The sequence below is a fragment of the Phacochoerus africanus genome, chromosome 7, assembly GCF_016906955.1.
Source record: "Phacochoerus africanus isolate WHEZ1 chromosome 7, ROS_Pafr_v1, whole genome shotgun sequence".
Classification (NCBI taxonomy): Eukaryota; Metazoa; Chordata; class Mammalia; order Artiodactyla; family Suidae; genus Phacochoerus; species Phacochoerus africanus.
Window position 1 is genome coordinate 55,298,652 of NC_062550.1, and position 15,397 is coordinate 55,314,048.

At 37.8% G+C, this 15,397-nt stretch overlaps 1 protein-coding gene across 10 annotated transcripts in view; it reads left to right on the forward strand.

Moving 5' to 3' along the window:
- Window positions 1-12,643: 12,643 nt before the first annotated feature.
- The window catches only part of ABCC9 (ATP binding cassette subfamily C member 9), a 137,889-nt gene continuing 135,135 nt past the window's right edge, over window positions 12,644-15,397 (forward strand). For 2 of the 10 annotated variants that reach the window (XM_047787421.1, XM_047787426.1), the window contains exon 1: window positions 12,644-13,009. The gene's annotated coding sequence lies outside the window, so the exon portion shown is untranslated. Of the gene's footprint in view, window positions 13,010-13,604; window positions 13,776-14,142; window positions 14,253-15,361; window positions 15,378-15,397 lie in introns of those variants that run through there. The other 8 variants (XM_047787419.1, XM_047787428.1, XM_047787427.1 and 5 more) reach the window with 6 other exon arrangements.

The following is a 15,397-nucleotide window of genomic DNA, read 5'->3' on the forward strand; positions in this document are numbered from 1 at the left end:
TCAGGCAATAATATGCTGTCATCATACTTTGTACTTTCCCTTAGCAGCACTTATCACAACTGTATTTTTAAAAATGTTTATTTCATGGCTTTCTTTCCTTACTAGACTTAAAAGTTCTAGAAAGGAAAAGATAGGTCTATCTTGCTCAACGCTATTTTCTCCTCCAACAAATGAGGCACATAGTAGCCCATCAATAAATGTCTGTTGGCAGAAATAAATCAGTCGTCTTAATTCTCTTCATTTCAAGAAACAAATGCTTCATTTCAAGAACCCAGAACTTCAACTTACGGATTTCCGGGATTTCATTTTCATCAATATCTGATGAATTGCACTTTCTCTTGCTTAAGAAAGTTATCTTTTCCCCCAAATAAATCATTAAAGAAGGGAAATGTACTCTCTAAATAGTTCACATTTGCAAAAGAATAAAAAAAAACTGTTATTATGTGACCAGGCCAATGTAATCTTAGTGCTTATCTGACTTTATTAAATGCCCTCAGGATCTGTTTCCCAGATTAGCCTCTGTGATCTGCTATTCCAGGAACAACATCATGTTCTTTTTTTTTTTTTGACTCTAACTTTATATCCTTTTATAGTATTTCCTAAGGAAGTTCATTGGTATTCACATCCTCCATAGGAGCTTGTAAATATTCAGTATTAAATGTCTATATATATATATATATAAATCTGTGTTTCCAGATTTATAAGACACATAGTAATGATGACAGAGATCTTATGCTTTTAGTTTTATATAAACATTATGAATTTCCTTCATTCCTACAAACCATCTTTGGGGAAACTGCTCTGGTCTGTTGCTCAACTCTTATAACTATAGCATGATTCAGAACTAAGTTCATGTTTTAAAAACAACACACTGGGTTCAAAATCCTACTGAGCTCACACCTCCAAGTGTCCTCAATGATCGCTCTCCAAGAACACAGCTCATGCTCTTAACCTCTGCAGATTTTCTCTCTTGATTCGCTGCTCTCATTTTTTTTTTTTTTTCCATGCCCATGACATGTGGAAGTTCCCAAACCAGGGATCAAACCCATGCCACAGCAACGACAACACCAGATCCCTAAACCGATGAGTCACCAAGGAACTCCTCTGCTCTCATTTTAAAAAGACTTAAAGATACAAATGAATTTATTTACAAAACAGAAATAGACTCACAGATGTAGAAAACAAACTTATGGTTAACAAAGAAGAAAGGATGAAGGAGAGATAAATTAAGAGTTAGGAATTAACACATACACACTACTATATATAAAATAGACAACCAACAAGCACATGGAATTATAATCAATGTTTTGTAATAACCTATAAGGGAAAAGAATCTGAAAAAGAATATATATGTGTGTGTGTATATATATATATATATGTACATGTGTGTGTGTGTGTGTATATATAACATATATATGTATAGCTGAATCATTGTGCTGTATACCTGAAACTAACACAGCATTGTAAATCAACTATACTTCAATACAATTTTTTTTTTAAATGCTTTATTGCTAAAAAATGCCAAGCATCATCTAACAACACAGGGTTGCCACAAACCTTCAGTTTGTAAAAAACACAGCATCTGTGAAGCACAATAAAGGAAAGCACAATAAAACATGGTATTCCTATAACAAAAGATGATACAAGACTACTTGTTTGATTAGAGTCCCTTGGCCCTTTCTCATTTGTCTTCTGGGTCACCTATGCCTTGTGCTTGAAGGGAGAAGAGACATAGTGGTGGACACAAAGACAATTGCCTTCTAGGCTATCTCGATCTTGGGAGGTGGGTGCAGGCTGGGACTGGAGCCCATTCTCTGTGGAAGGAACACTGCAAAAGCCACACTGATGTGGTGCTATGGCTCTGGTTATAGAATGCAAAGTCTGTAGCAATCCATGCCACATCTACTATGTGGCAGCCACTGTACTAGATCCAGTGTGCAGTGATACAGAAAATGTGGTGTTTGGTAAGAGTGTTGAAACAGGCCAGCATTTAGAGAGGGCACTGAGGTTGTTAGGGCATTGCAGTGGTTAAAGCAGGGAGTATATTGGAGCTGTAAGTAGTAGACTTTGGTTGGAATATAAAGAGTCAATGAGGATGAGGCCCTCTTGGTGAGCACCTTAAATGACGGAGTGAGTCATAAAAGATTTGCAGGTGTGGTGGTTCTATAATTGGAGATGCATTTTAGGAAGATTAATATAATATGTATGTGTAAAGTGGTTAATGACGAGAGAGACCAATTAAGTGGTTGAAACATTAATAACTAATAAGACTCTAACAGGTAAGGGAAGCAAAGAGAAAAGAAAGAGGAGGAGGTTAGACATAGAGAACTGACTTATGGTTGCCAGGAGTGTGATGAACTGGGAGTTTGGGGTAGTAGGTGCAAATTATTTTATTTAGAATGAATAAGAAATGAGGTTCTACTGTATAGCACAGGGAACTATATCCAGTCTCTTGAGATAGACTATGATAGAAGATAATATAAGAAAGGGGATATGTGTGTGTGTGTGTGTGTGTGTGTGTGTGACTTTTCTGTAGAGTATAAATTGACACAACATTGTAAATTTTTCTACTTTAATTTTTTTAATGTAAAAAAATAAGTTCAAAAAAAAGAATGAGGTGGAAGGAAGTTGTTGTTAAGAATAACATGAGTGATTTAATAACTGTATGAGGATGAAGGGAAAAGGATAAGAGAAAATGAGCATTCCAGATCCCGCCAAGGCTTTAAATCTGAGTTACCGGAGCAGTGAAATAGAGACTTGAGAGGTGGGACTAGGAATGAGAAAAGAGATAGATGGAAAGAGAAGGAATATACTATAGACAGTTTACATTTTGATTATGCCTATAGGACACACTAATAATATATATTTCATTTCAGAAAAAAAAGTTTAGATTTTACTGAAGCCCTAAAGATATGGAGAATTGTTTACTGTCCAATATTGATATTTTGGATTTTCCTTACTGTCCTCTAAAATTATATCTAACCCTTATTGTAACTGTGAAGCAAATGTACTGCAGTTTCTTGTCTACTTATGTCTACTCGGCAGTGTTCTCTATGCTCCTCAAATCCTGATTATATATATTCCAAGTACCAATGGGTTGGTGTTGGGGGTGGCGGGAAATACATTTATCATCTTTTCACAGGTTTTTTCACCAATATAAAAGGGATTGTAAAATATTTAGCTGATACAGTAATGTGGTTGAGCAAGATGCTTGGCCTAATGCCTGGTACATAGCTAGCAATTGTCACTATTGCTATTTTTCGTGAATAAAGGAGTGAATTTTTATGCCTTTAGGCCTGCTTATAAAGATTTTCTTTATCCCCTTCAGGCTCCTTCTCTGGCCAAATTATCTGTATAGTTTTATTGTTTCCCAAAACAATAAAACTGTTCCTACCTAAGTTATAAAAATGATTTTTTTCAGCTTTTTACTTTGCAAAGTCAGACAAAGAAAGAATTGACACAATTTGCAGAAAGAGGAGAGGCACTAACTACCTGGGCAATGGAAAGTTTGAATCTGAACTGTTTAAATGGTGGTTTCATTATCCCATGGCTAACTGAATAAGGAAATGAAGATTAAAGTTAAATTGTAATTACTTTAGCTCAAGAGCTGTAGTTGGCACAATGGTTCAGCATCACCTGTATTTAGGAGTATTTCTGGAAATTATCCTGATAAACAATTCATTGTGAGGCCCTTATAATCACCATGTTTCTCAAACTGAGATTATGTGCATTGGATACTCAACACCATAGAGTAATCATGAAACATATTCCAAAGGCACTGATTTTACTTCAAGATATACTATTTTCCCATTAATGTCAATTTAGATATATTATTTAGTCATTCAACAAATATTTATTGCATTTAGGCAGCATGTCAGGTGCTGGAAAATATGGATTTAGAACATGAATATGGCTGATGGTGGTGGTGGTGGTGGTGGTGGTGGGGTTACAGGGTAAAATGCAAAATTTGCATGTATTTTTAAGTTGAAACATAAAACAACAAGAAATTTTTACCTTGAAGTGGACTTTTGACCTTGAGGTCAGCTGCCAAAACTGAGAGGTTGGCGGTGTTAGGAAACAGATACTGTTTTCATTGAAACTAGTGATTTTTTTCCTGACCAAAGAATCCACTTTTCTTGTGGCTTCTGATCCTTGGCAGCACAAGCATGACTTTCTCTGTCATATTTCAAGTGGAAATTTGGAAGGGGCTGGAGAAATATCTTTTCACCCTCCTATACTCTGATAAGAGTGCATCGTTAGATACACAAAGAATAATGATAATTTTAAAACACCCAGTGTTTAATTTTGTAAACACCATGTAACATATGATGTAGACAAGCACACACACACACACACACACAATACACATCTCAAGTTTTATATATACCTAGATGAATCTGGAAAAATATTATAATTAGACATATTGAAATATATTCTCTAAGATTTGGGCAGATCTGACAAACTGTATAATATCAATTAGAAATAGCTTCTAGAATTTTACCTACTAAATTCTTAAAAAATTTAAATGTAATAAGAGAAAGCAAGTTTTAATAAAATAAGCAATTATAGAATTCAAAAGGGAAAGAAACTACATGACTTTTAACTAATGCTTATTAATTTAGTATAAGATCTCTGGATGTCTGTTTAAAGGATTATATGGGAAAGCTTATAATTAACATATCAAGTATTAATAGGTTTCTAAGTATGTCAAGCAGTTTATTTTTTTGAGTCATATAATTATTACCTTTGAAATGCTTACAATATTAAGTTGATGGGTAATTGTCAGAAATACTCGATGTAAATAATTTAATCAGATTTATTATAATACCCAAATTAGCAAGATGTAAACTCATTTATTTTTACTATACATTAGAAGTAAAAAGTTTAACTATTTTCAGTTTGAATAAGTAAAAATGTATAGCTTCCTTAAGAACTTCATTTAACTAATGACAAAAGTCTACGTCTTCACTAATAATTGCTGAAGTAGACTTGCCAAAAATCATGACTTCATTAAATCTGAAAAATGTTGGAGCCTTTCCAGTACACTTTTAGTTTACAAATAAAGATTTGAGGTCCGTATCCCATTCTCTATCTATATTATTTTTAATTTGTATATGATATTATTTTATATGTTTTTCTTTTTTTCTGTTTCACCAAGCCAATGTTGATGTCCACCAAGAAATAAATAGCATATCTAGATTTGCCCAGCCCAATTCAATGCTCATGAAGGTAACATCATGGAGATTTTCTACCAAACCAATGAAAAGGCAGCGTTGCAGATATGCTCCAAATATGAATCCTAGTGGGCAAGTGGATGCTACTATTTCCTGATGCCTCTGGCTGTTCATATCCACGCACCTGAACTTGGATGGTCACTATGGACCACCTGGAATGAGGAACCCTTCAGTTTTCGGGTGCCTTAGACTCCAAGGCTTTTGTGTCATTAGGCTCTAGGAGGGCTACTTCAAGCCATGCAATGTAGTTCCTTGTTGTATCACAGGAGCCTACTTCTACATTCTATTCCTTTCTGCCTCTCTTGGCTTATAGTAACACCACAGAGAAATGAAAGGCAGACAATTATCTGGAAAACTCAGACTCCATTTAACACATTTTTCTTGATTTTTCTATTGTTTGCCAGATAATGTAATGGAGAGAGAAGCTACAGAGTTGAAGAAGACACAGTCCTAGCTTTGAAATTTTTGAGTTCAAAACTTCGTGGGAAGAGAGACACATAAATAAGACTATACAGGACTAGTTCAATAAAAGATGTAACCATCAGCAATCATGGAACATAAATCATGGAGCATTATAATAAATATAATTAACAAGCCATGTTTAATACCTAGAAGAGGAAAAGAAGAGTGTTTCAGATAAGTAGAGCTAAATCATGTGCAAAGACTTAGAAGGCATAAAAAATAAGATTTCTTTATGGATAGTGGGTGTGCCCTATGCCTAGAGCATAAGGTGTTTGGATCATATTAGAAAAATAGAAATGGGAAAATTAGAGTGTACACTAAAGCAGTAGGTTTTACTGAATAGGTCATTCTTTTCTCAAATTGAATAGTTTTGAAAATCACCTAGGATGCTTATAAAAGTATATTGGTTTCTTTTTGGAGGATCCCTTCCCCCGATCCAATAGGTCTGGGCAGAGTTGGGCCTAGAAATTATCTTTTAAACAAACATTCTGTTGCAGGTGATTGTGGACCACATTTTGAGGGATTGGGCATGTTATGTGATGAGATATGTGTTAAGAAAGATAAATCTGCAAACCGTGGGAGAAAGATAAGTCTGTGAATTGTAGTAGACAACTTAAGGACACTGAGAAGAGGTTGGCTGTTGGCTTAGATTAAGGGACCCAAATACCATCCAGACTCTCTTGTGCCTTCAGTCTTTGCTCTCTGCAGTTCCGCTTCCCTTCTTGCTCTACTTTCTATCAGAGTCAGTCACCTGGGAATAGTCTGAGCTCTTTTTTTCTCTTTCTTTTTTCTCTTCAGTTCCAATTTCCAAATATTTGGGAAAGGTCCTAATTGGTCTAGCTTTGACCACTTACCCCCTTAAATGTCAAATGAGCATGATTAGGAGGCTGGGGTCCAAAGCAACACTGCAGCTCCTACAGTAACTGAGAATACAAAATTCCTAGGACAAAGATGCTGGGCAGATAATATTGTAGGATTTACCAAAGATTCCTGTAGAATATCCATTTGGAGAAGTAAAACTTGAAAGAATAACTAAGGGAATTTATTGTATGCCTCTGCATGGCAGATAATTATAGATTCAAACAATCACAATAAAATCTCAGCAAAATTTTTTTTGTAGAAATTGACAAGCTAACTTGAAAATTTAAACAGAAATAAAAAGTGCATTGAATTGCTCAAATAAACTTGAAAATGAAGAACAAATTTGGAGAACTTATCCTACCTTATATCAAGACTTATTATAAAGTTCAAGTACCAGGGGTGCTAATAACAAAAGGGAAGACATATGGATGGATAGAGTAGAACAGAAAGCCCAAGAGGAATCCTATGTTTGATCTAGTGACTTTTGACCAAAGAGCTAAAATAATTCATTGTGGAACAGAAGAGTTTGCAACAACTGAATTTATACATAAAAGAATGAAATTCAACCTCTGTCTTGTACCATACACAAAAATTCACCCCAAATTTACTATAGACCCAAACACAAAAGGTGTGATCATATTTCATATTTCTAGAAACAATGTAGGAGAAAATATTTATGACTTAAGAGTAGACAACAATTTCTTGGAGAAGAAATCAAAGCACTAACTAGTAAGTAAAAAAAAAAAAATCAACCATTAGATTTTTTTTTCTTTTTATGGCCACAGCTGCAGCATATTTCAATTTCCCAGGCAGCAGTTGAATCAGATCTACACCACAGTCACAGCAATGCCAGATCTGAGCCATATCAATGACCTATGCCACAGCTTGCAGCAACATCAGATCCTTAAACCACTGAGTGAGGCCAGGGATCAAACTCACATCCTCACGGATTCCATGTTGGGTTCTTAACCCACTGAGCCACAATGGGAACTCCCTGATCAATAGATTTGACCAAAATGAAAATATTTTTTAATATACCACTAAGGAAATGAAAAAGCAAACCACTAACTGGCAGAAAATATTCTCAATACACAATATAGTCAGCAAATATTGCATCTAGAATATGTAAAGTAAGCTACAACTTTGTAATACGAAAAGCAGCCAATTAAAAAAAAAATGGGCAAAAGTTTGAACTGACACTTCACAATAGAAATATACGAATTGTCTTTCGTGGCTTAACGTATTGCCATGAATGTAAGTGGGTTATAACAATACTCATTTATTGTCTCACACATCTGTAGGGCAGCTGTCCAGGTGAAGTTAACAGGGTGCTTGCTTAGGGTCTTTCAAGCCAGAATGAAGATGTTGGCTCCAAGGGCTCTTATTTGGAAGCTCTAGAGAGGAATCAACATCCAAGCTCATTCAAGCTGTGGCAGAATTCAATTTCTCACAGTTGTAGAAATGAAGTCTGAGTTTTCTTGGTGGTTGTTGGCTTAAAACTGTGTTCAGCTTCTAGAGGCCACTCTCAAGTCTTTGCCCTCTGGTCCTCTTCCTATGAGCAGTAGAAAAGCTCCTTCACATCAAATCTTTCTTATTCTTCAGAACTATCTAATTTTCTCTTCTAATAACATCAGCCTGAGAAAATTCTCTGCTTTTAAAAGGATTTTTGTGATTACATTAAGCCCATCTTGATGGATAATTGGCCTATTTAAAAGTCAAATAATTAGTAAATCTAATTCTATATGCAAATTCCTTTTGCTGTGTAACATAATGTAATCTTGAGAGTAATACCAGGAGCAAAGTCCATGGAAGTCATCTTAGAATTATGTCTACCACAAGAAAAAAATGTGAATGACTAACAAACTCATGAAAATATATGCTCAAAATCATTACCCATAAGGAAGACGCAAACTAAAACCACAATTATGAACCAATCTACACCCAATAGAGGGATTAATATCAAAAAAATAGCGAACGATACTAAATATTGGCAAGAGTGCAGCAACTGGAACTCTCATGCTTTTCTGGAAGGAATGCATAATATTTTAATCACTTGGGGGGAATACTTTGGCAATTTCGGTAAAGTTAAATGTATGATTACCACATGACCCAGCAAATCCACTGATTGGCATTTACCTGAGAGAAGTGAAAACTGTACATACAGAATTTCATTGAAACTTTATTTATCAGTGTTAAAAGTTGGAAATAACCCAAATGTATACCTATAGGTGAATTGATAAAAAGTATTGTATATTCCTACAATGGAATTCTCAGAAGTAAAAAGGAAAAATTACTGATGTACCCAAAAACATGGAGAAATCTCAAAAATATTATGCTTAACCAAAGAAGCTAGACACAAAAGAATATATACAGTATGACTACATTTATGTGACTTTTCTAAATAGGCAAAACAAATCTCTTGTGATAGACCTTAGATCAGTGGTGACCCTGGGTGGGTAATGGTGAAATTGACCAGCCAGAGGCATAAGAGAACTTCCTGGACAGAGAGAAATATTCTATGTCTTTTTGGGATCATGTTTACATCAAAACATTTTAGATTTCATATGTATAATGAAAGGTTTTTATTTTATGAAAATTATATTTAACAAAGTTGATTTTAATATATATAGATTTCTGATGAAAACAAAAAGTTTTGTCTTCTTTTGTGGTTTAACACTGTTCTGGAATTCAGAATTAATGAAATGTGTTTGATAGAGGAAAACAAGTTGGTTTAATCAGGGTGAGATGCTGCAACAAATTAACATAGACTGAGTGGCTTAAACATAAACATTTATCTCTCACAGTTGTGGAGGCTGGGAAGTCCCAGATCAAAGCATTGGGATTTTTGAGAAAGCTTAGAGAAGTGGCTGGATATAAGATAAACACAAAATTTACACAAAAATATAAACAAATATTGCATTCTTAATAGCAGTACAAGCTATGAAAATAAATATATGGAATTTGTATGACCAATCATTACAAGAAATGTACAGACTGATATAAATTTAATATCGAGACCAAAATAAAGAGTTAAATGGGAAAGAATACTAAAAATATGACATTTCTTTATAAATTACTTCCTAGATTTAAAGAAACTCTAGTAAAATCTCCAAAAGAGAGTAGCTAAGAAAATTATGAAAAGAGTTAAAAGGAGACTGGTACTACTGGAGTTAAAATATACTTTAAAGCTATAATAATTTCACCTGATCATAGTAATAGAATAGGAAGAATTGAGAAAGAGATTAATTGAACTGAGCAGGGAGCTCAGAAAGAGATCATATTATAATACCGACAAAGGCAGTGTAATACATCAGGGTAAAAGAATAAGATTATTCAGTAAATAATGTTGATGTAACAAAATATTAACTTATGTTCTCATCCCATGGCACATGCCAAAATTAATTCCAGAATTGAATTTTTAAAAATCTTTAAACAAATATGAAAGTAGGCTAATATTTATTAACTTAAGCATCAGAATACAATGCAATGGTGGTAAAAAAAAAAGGCACCACATTTGCCTAAGTAGACTTTCCCTTAGGAAGAAGAACCATGAAGGCAGAGATACTGCAGGTCATCACTGACCTCTATGTAATACAGCAGGAGATGTAGCACATGGTGTATGCTCTAAAAAATTTTATAGAATTATGAACACAATCTTTTTTGTTTTTTGTAGAGGTAGGACCGATATCATTTTAAAAGGACAAATTGGGAAAAAATTGTCATGTATGAAACAGAATTGTTAGCTTTCTCTTATTAAAATTTCATAAAAAGACTAGAGTTCCCATTGTGGCTCAGTGGTTAACGAATCCGACTAGGAACCATGAGGTTTCAGGTTCTATCCCTGGCCTCGCTCAGTGGGTTAGGATCTGGCGTTGCTGTGACCTGTGGAGTAGGTTGCAGACACAGCTCGGATCCCACGTTACTGTGGCTGTGGCGTAGGCCGGTGGCTACAGCTCCGATTAGACCCCTAGCCTGGGAACCTCCATATGCTGAGGGAGCCGCCCTAGAAAAGGCAAAAAGACCAAAAAAAAAAAAAAATTCATAAAAAGACAAAAAAGATTTATAAGAAACATTCTCAAAGCGCATTAGATGGACAAGTATGTGAACAAGCTGTTCATAATAGAATGGATACAAAGATTAATGAACACTTGAAAAATGGGTTGGTTGTTAATAACGTTATCTAAGTTACAAAATTTTTTAAAAGATAAGATTCAGGGGTCGTTTGGATATAAGTGTAATAGGTCATCTTATTGAGTATGGAGGGAGTTTACGAAAACATTTTTTTGTCTTTTTAGGGCCACAACGGCGGCATATGGAAGTTTCCAAGCTAGGGGTTGAATCAGAGCAGATGCTGGCCTATGCCACAGGCACAGCAACGCAGGATCCTTAACCCATTGAGCTAGGCCAGGGATTGAACCTGCGTCCTCAGGGATACTTGTTGGGTTTGTTACTGCTGAGCCAAGACTGGAACTCTAAACTTTTTTTTAATGCAAACTTTTTTTTTTTTTGGTCATTTTTTTTTGCCATTTCTTGGGCCGCTCCCAAGGCATATGGAGATTCCCAGGCTAGGGATCGAATCGGAGCTGTAGCCACTGGCCTACACCAGAGCCACAGCAATGCAGGACCCGAGCCGTGTCTGCAACCTACTCCACAGCTCACGGCAACGCCAGATCCTTAACCCACTGAGCAAGGCCAGGGATGGAACACGCAACCTCATGGTTCCTAGTCAGATTCGTTAACCTCTGAGCCACAACGGGAACTCCTTAATGCAAACTTTTTAGAAAGGTAATTTTGTATTCTATATCCACAGCCTTAAAAGCATTTATTACTTTTTAAATTCTTTTATTAAAATATAGTTGATTTACAACATTGTGCCAATTTCTGCTGTACAGCAAGCATTTATTACTTTTGATCATGTAATTACTTTTCAAGGAATATATCTTAAAGAAATTACTTGCTACCAAAAAACCCCTGTTTATAAAAAAGTTCATCATAGGATTAAATATGGTAGTGAAAATTTGGCAGTTCTGTCCAACAATAAGAAAAATGGACTTAAAATCAAGATACAGCCACACAGTGAAATGTTATGCAGCCATTCAAATAATTTCTATAAAGATTTCAAAATACAACCAGAAAATAATTGTTTTGAAAGATACCATGAGGAGACAAGTTATTTTGAGGTTGCCAACAATATAAAATGTTCATAGGCATTCCTTGATGGCCTATCGCTCAAGGACTCCCAACTGCCATTGCTGTGGCTTGGGTTACAAGTGTGGCATCCCTAGCCAGGGCACTTTCCTATGCAGCAGTCCCAGACCACTGCCCCCCCAACAAATGCATAGAAAAAATGATGAAAATAGCATGTACGCTTATTAGCTTTTACTGACAGGGCAGGCACTGTCTCAGCACTTTAAAGGGATTATCTCCTTCACTCTCACATCAAGCCTATGAAGCATTTTTTTTTTAAATTTGTCCTGTTGAATATGCGAGGAAACTGATACACAGAGGGGTTAAACAAGTTGTCCAAAGTCTCTGAGCTAACCAACTAATTGGGTAACAAGATTTGACAGCAGGCTAGCTTCCGAGTCCATGCTTTTTATCATTACCGTTTGTTTTTGTTAAAATGTAACAAAATGTTTTCAGTAGTTTTATAAGTTTGAGGGCTCATATACTTTTCCATACTTTCAAAGTTTGACTTAAAAAGAATGTTTTAAGGCATGACATTTAAGCATAACAAATGAGCTTAACGGTGGGAATATACATCTTTTTAAAGTCCCAAAGTCAACTTGGTTTTGTGTGGGCACACTCAGGGTCTATATCTGGGCATTATCTGCACCCTTCATTTCCAGTTCTCTCTGCCTAGAAGCGCTGGGAGCCTCTGGTCCCGCTTTTGGCTAGTTCGCCGGGTCCCTGGGGTTCTGGCCACGGTCCTGGTATCCGCGTTCTAGAAGCGTGCTTTCTCCCTGCGCCCGCGTCGCGGCAAACAGTCTAGGGTGCAGTAGCCGAGCTTTCAAAGTCCGCGGGCCCGGAGACTCAGGGACCCTCCAGGGGGCCGCCCCACGAGGCCCCGCAGACTCCTAGCGGCCGCGACTTCCAGCTTCAGTGAGGCCGGGCCTCACCCAGGAACGCAGCGACCTTCCCAGCCGGAGATGCCTGCGGGGGGCGGCTCTGCCCCAGAGTCGGAGCGGCCGCTGGGGCTTGGGGTTCAGCTCCCGGGACCACGTCCAGCTGCCCGCGGCCCCAGAGCGGTGCCCCTCGGGGGTCGCGCACTGAGCCTTCGGAGGCACCAGCCAGCCGGGCCGACCATCCTTTATCAGATCAGGACAGTTGACGAAAACAATGGTTATTTCAAGCTGACTGAGCGCTGACCCCCGATAAAAACGAATGTTGATTACAGAGGGTTGCCTGGGACAAAATTTATGGCATGCGTCCTGAGGGGGAGTTCTTGTGGGGTGAGTGTATTTTAAACATGTTATCTCCTTGAGAATGTCTGCACTCTCTGGTCGGGAGCTAAGAGTGGGAAAACTGTTTATAAACCGTGGAAGTCGAAGCCCCACTTTCGGGGACTAAGATTAAGGCTCGCTCTTCAGTAGCGCGGCAACTGGTCCAGACGAGTCACCAAGTTTCCCGGGGCGCTGGGGCCCCAGCTTGAGCCTGCCTTACTCCTGCGAGACACTGGCACGCACGAATACAGCCAGGCAGCCGGTTCCTCTGCCTGGAATGAAGCCTTTATTTCCCAGGTCCGCTCTGGGGGACAGTGATGAAACCCTCAAATCTGCTTCCTTATCTGGTTAATAAAAAGGCGCACACAGAGCCTGGGGGAAACGATTACAAGTGCAAGTGACCTTGCGTGTTTTAACTTTGTAAAAGCTGACTCCAGTGATAACGGAATTGTAGATTGTAAATTTCAATGTCTAATGAATTGTGGGGACGAACGTTATTTTGTAAAATCCTAGTCTGCGCGTCCCAAATTTGCAGCTCCGGTGCCGAAAGCTGGGCCGAGCGGGGGTGGGGAGGGTCTCCAGTACGAGGCGCGGCGCTCGGGGCTTCTGCCCAGTTTCCTGCGTCTGAGTCGCAGTGTCCGCCCCAGCCCATAGCAGTCTGTGCTATTGAGAAACTCGATAGGAGGCAGCAGCTGATCCCCCACCACCCTAAAAATAATCCGCTCGGCGCCCTGATTGCTTCGGCCAGGGGAGGAAAACTTTGCCTTCGGAGTAAGTGAGTTCGTGTCTTTTACATACATATCATTTCAGAATTTTAAGAATAACTCTTAAACTGTCGATTTTGATCTAACATTTCGGCAACCAAAAGGCGCCCGCGCACTCTCGCAGCGCTTTGCCTTCGCGGTCGCTATTTCTAGGATTAAGGGACCGGGCCCCAGCCCGAGGAGAGAGGGCGTGGGGATCAGGTTTCCAGCTTTATTTACAAAACCCTGGCGGGCTCCTGCTTAAACCAACTGGATATAGTGCAAAGAGTTATTACAGTTTTTTTTTTCTTTCTTTCTTTCTCTTTGACATTTCCCGTCTTGTTCACGAAGTAGCTTTCTATCTGCTTAATTTATGTTACTCTTTGCTGTGTAGGAGTTCTGTGTCCGGGTTTAAAATTTGCACCCAAGACAGTGTAGGAAGCTGGGGTTTGGAAGGTAGTGCAAGTTCACCAGTAGGAGTTTGAAGCAGCTTCAAGCGTTTGCCGCAGGTATTTATTTGTTGCTTTGTCTGTCCAGTTTGCCATTTGAAAATAATAATAATAATAAAAAAAACCTGAGTGTGTGTCTAAGGAAGCTTATCTGCTGTATAGTTCCAACATTTCCTTTGGTGTGCTATAGGACTTGGAGGAGTGCTTTCAGATTAGGCACTAAATCAGAAGTCTGGTCACTTTTGCTAGTGATTTCCTGCCTCCATCTGTCATTCACAGATAGATAAACAGACATCTTCTTGTTGACATTTTGTAAACTTTGTACTGAATAACTGCAAATAACTTATGACATTTGTTTTCCTAACTGATCTGATCTTGAATATGCTCAAGAGAATGATAAAGCCCTGAGTAAGTTCTTTAAAAGGTTGTGCTTCTGTCTCACAAAATAATTTGGTTAATTTCTGAATAACTAAAGAATGAGTTATTTCGTGTGTAAGAATGAGAGCTTTTTCATTAGATTTAGCATGTTTTCTTCAGGTGTTTCCAGTGTGTTACCTTTCCTGGCATTGCTGTTTCATCAGAACTGACACTTTCTGCTGGGTGAACAAGAGAGCGTGTTAGTTTTTACTTATTTACCTTATATGCATCAAGTGAATTCAAATTTTATAAGCCCCGAGGATGTAGAACTTAATACAATGCATTTCAAGGAATATAAATACTGAGGGTAGTGGTCTTCCCATGAAATCCTAAATTTGGTCATGAAGGAGATTTCTGTTGTATGTTTTCTGCTCTACAGACCATCCCTGTAATTGAAGTTTCACTTTTGTTGTTTGTCTTTAAAGTTTATTCAGACAAATTCTCCAACCCTATCAGCTGTCACAAGCACTTAAACATCTTTCTGTGCGTTTATGCTTGTGTGGGGAAAAATGTCATGTCTTCCTATCCGGCCTTCTGTGTTCTCCCTCCTCCTTGATGCTGGGGCCTCGGTCAGTGTTAGCTGAACTAGACAGCTGCAAAAGGGGCAGGGCCGTAGGGTGTCATGTGACAGCATCCAGCAAGAGCAGCAATTTATACCCTTCCCAAAGGATTCCTAACTTAACCCGGGTTGGGGGAGCGGGAGACCTTGAATAACAATTGGAGATTTAAGAATTCATTGCAAAATCTCGATTGAATAAAATACCTCAGGTAAACACAAAAAATTTTAA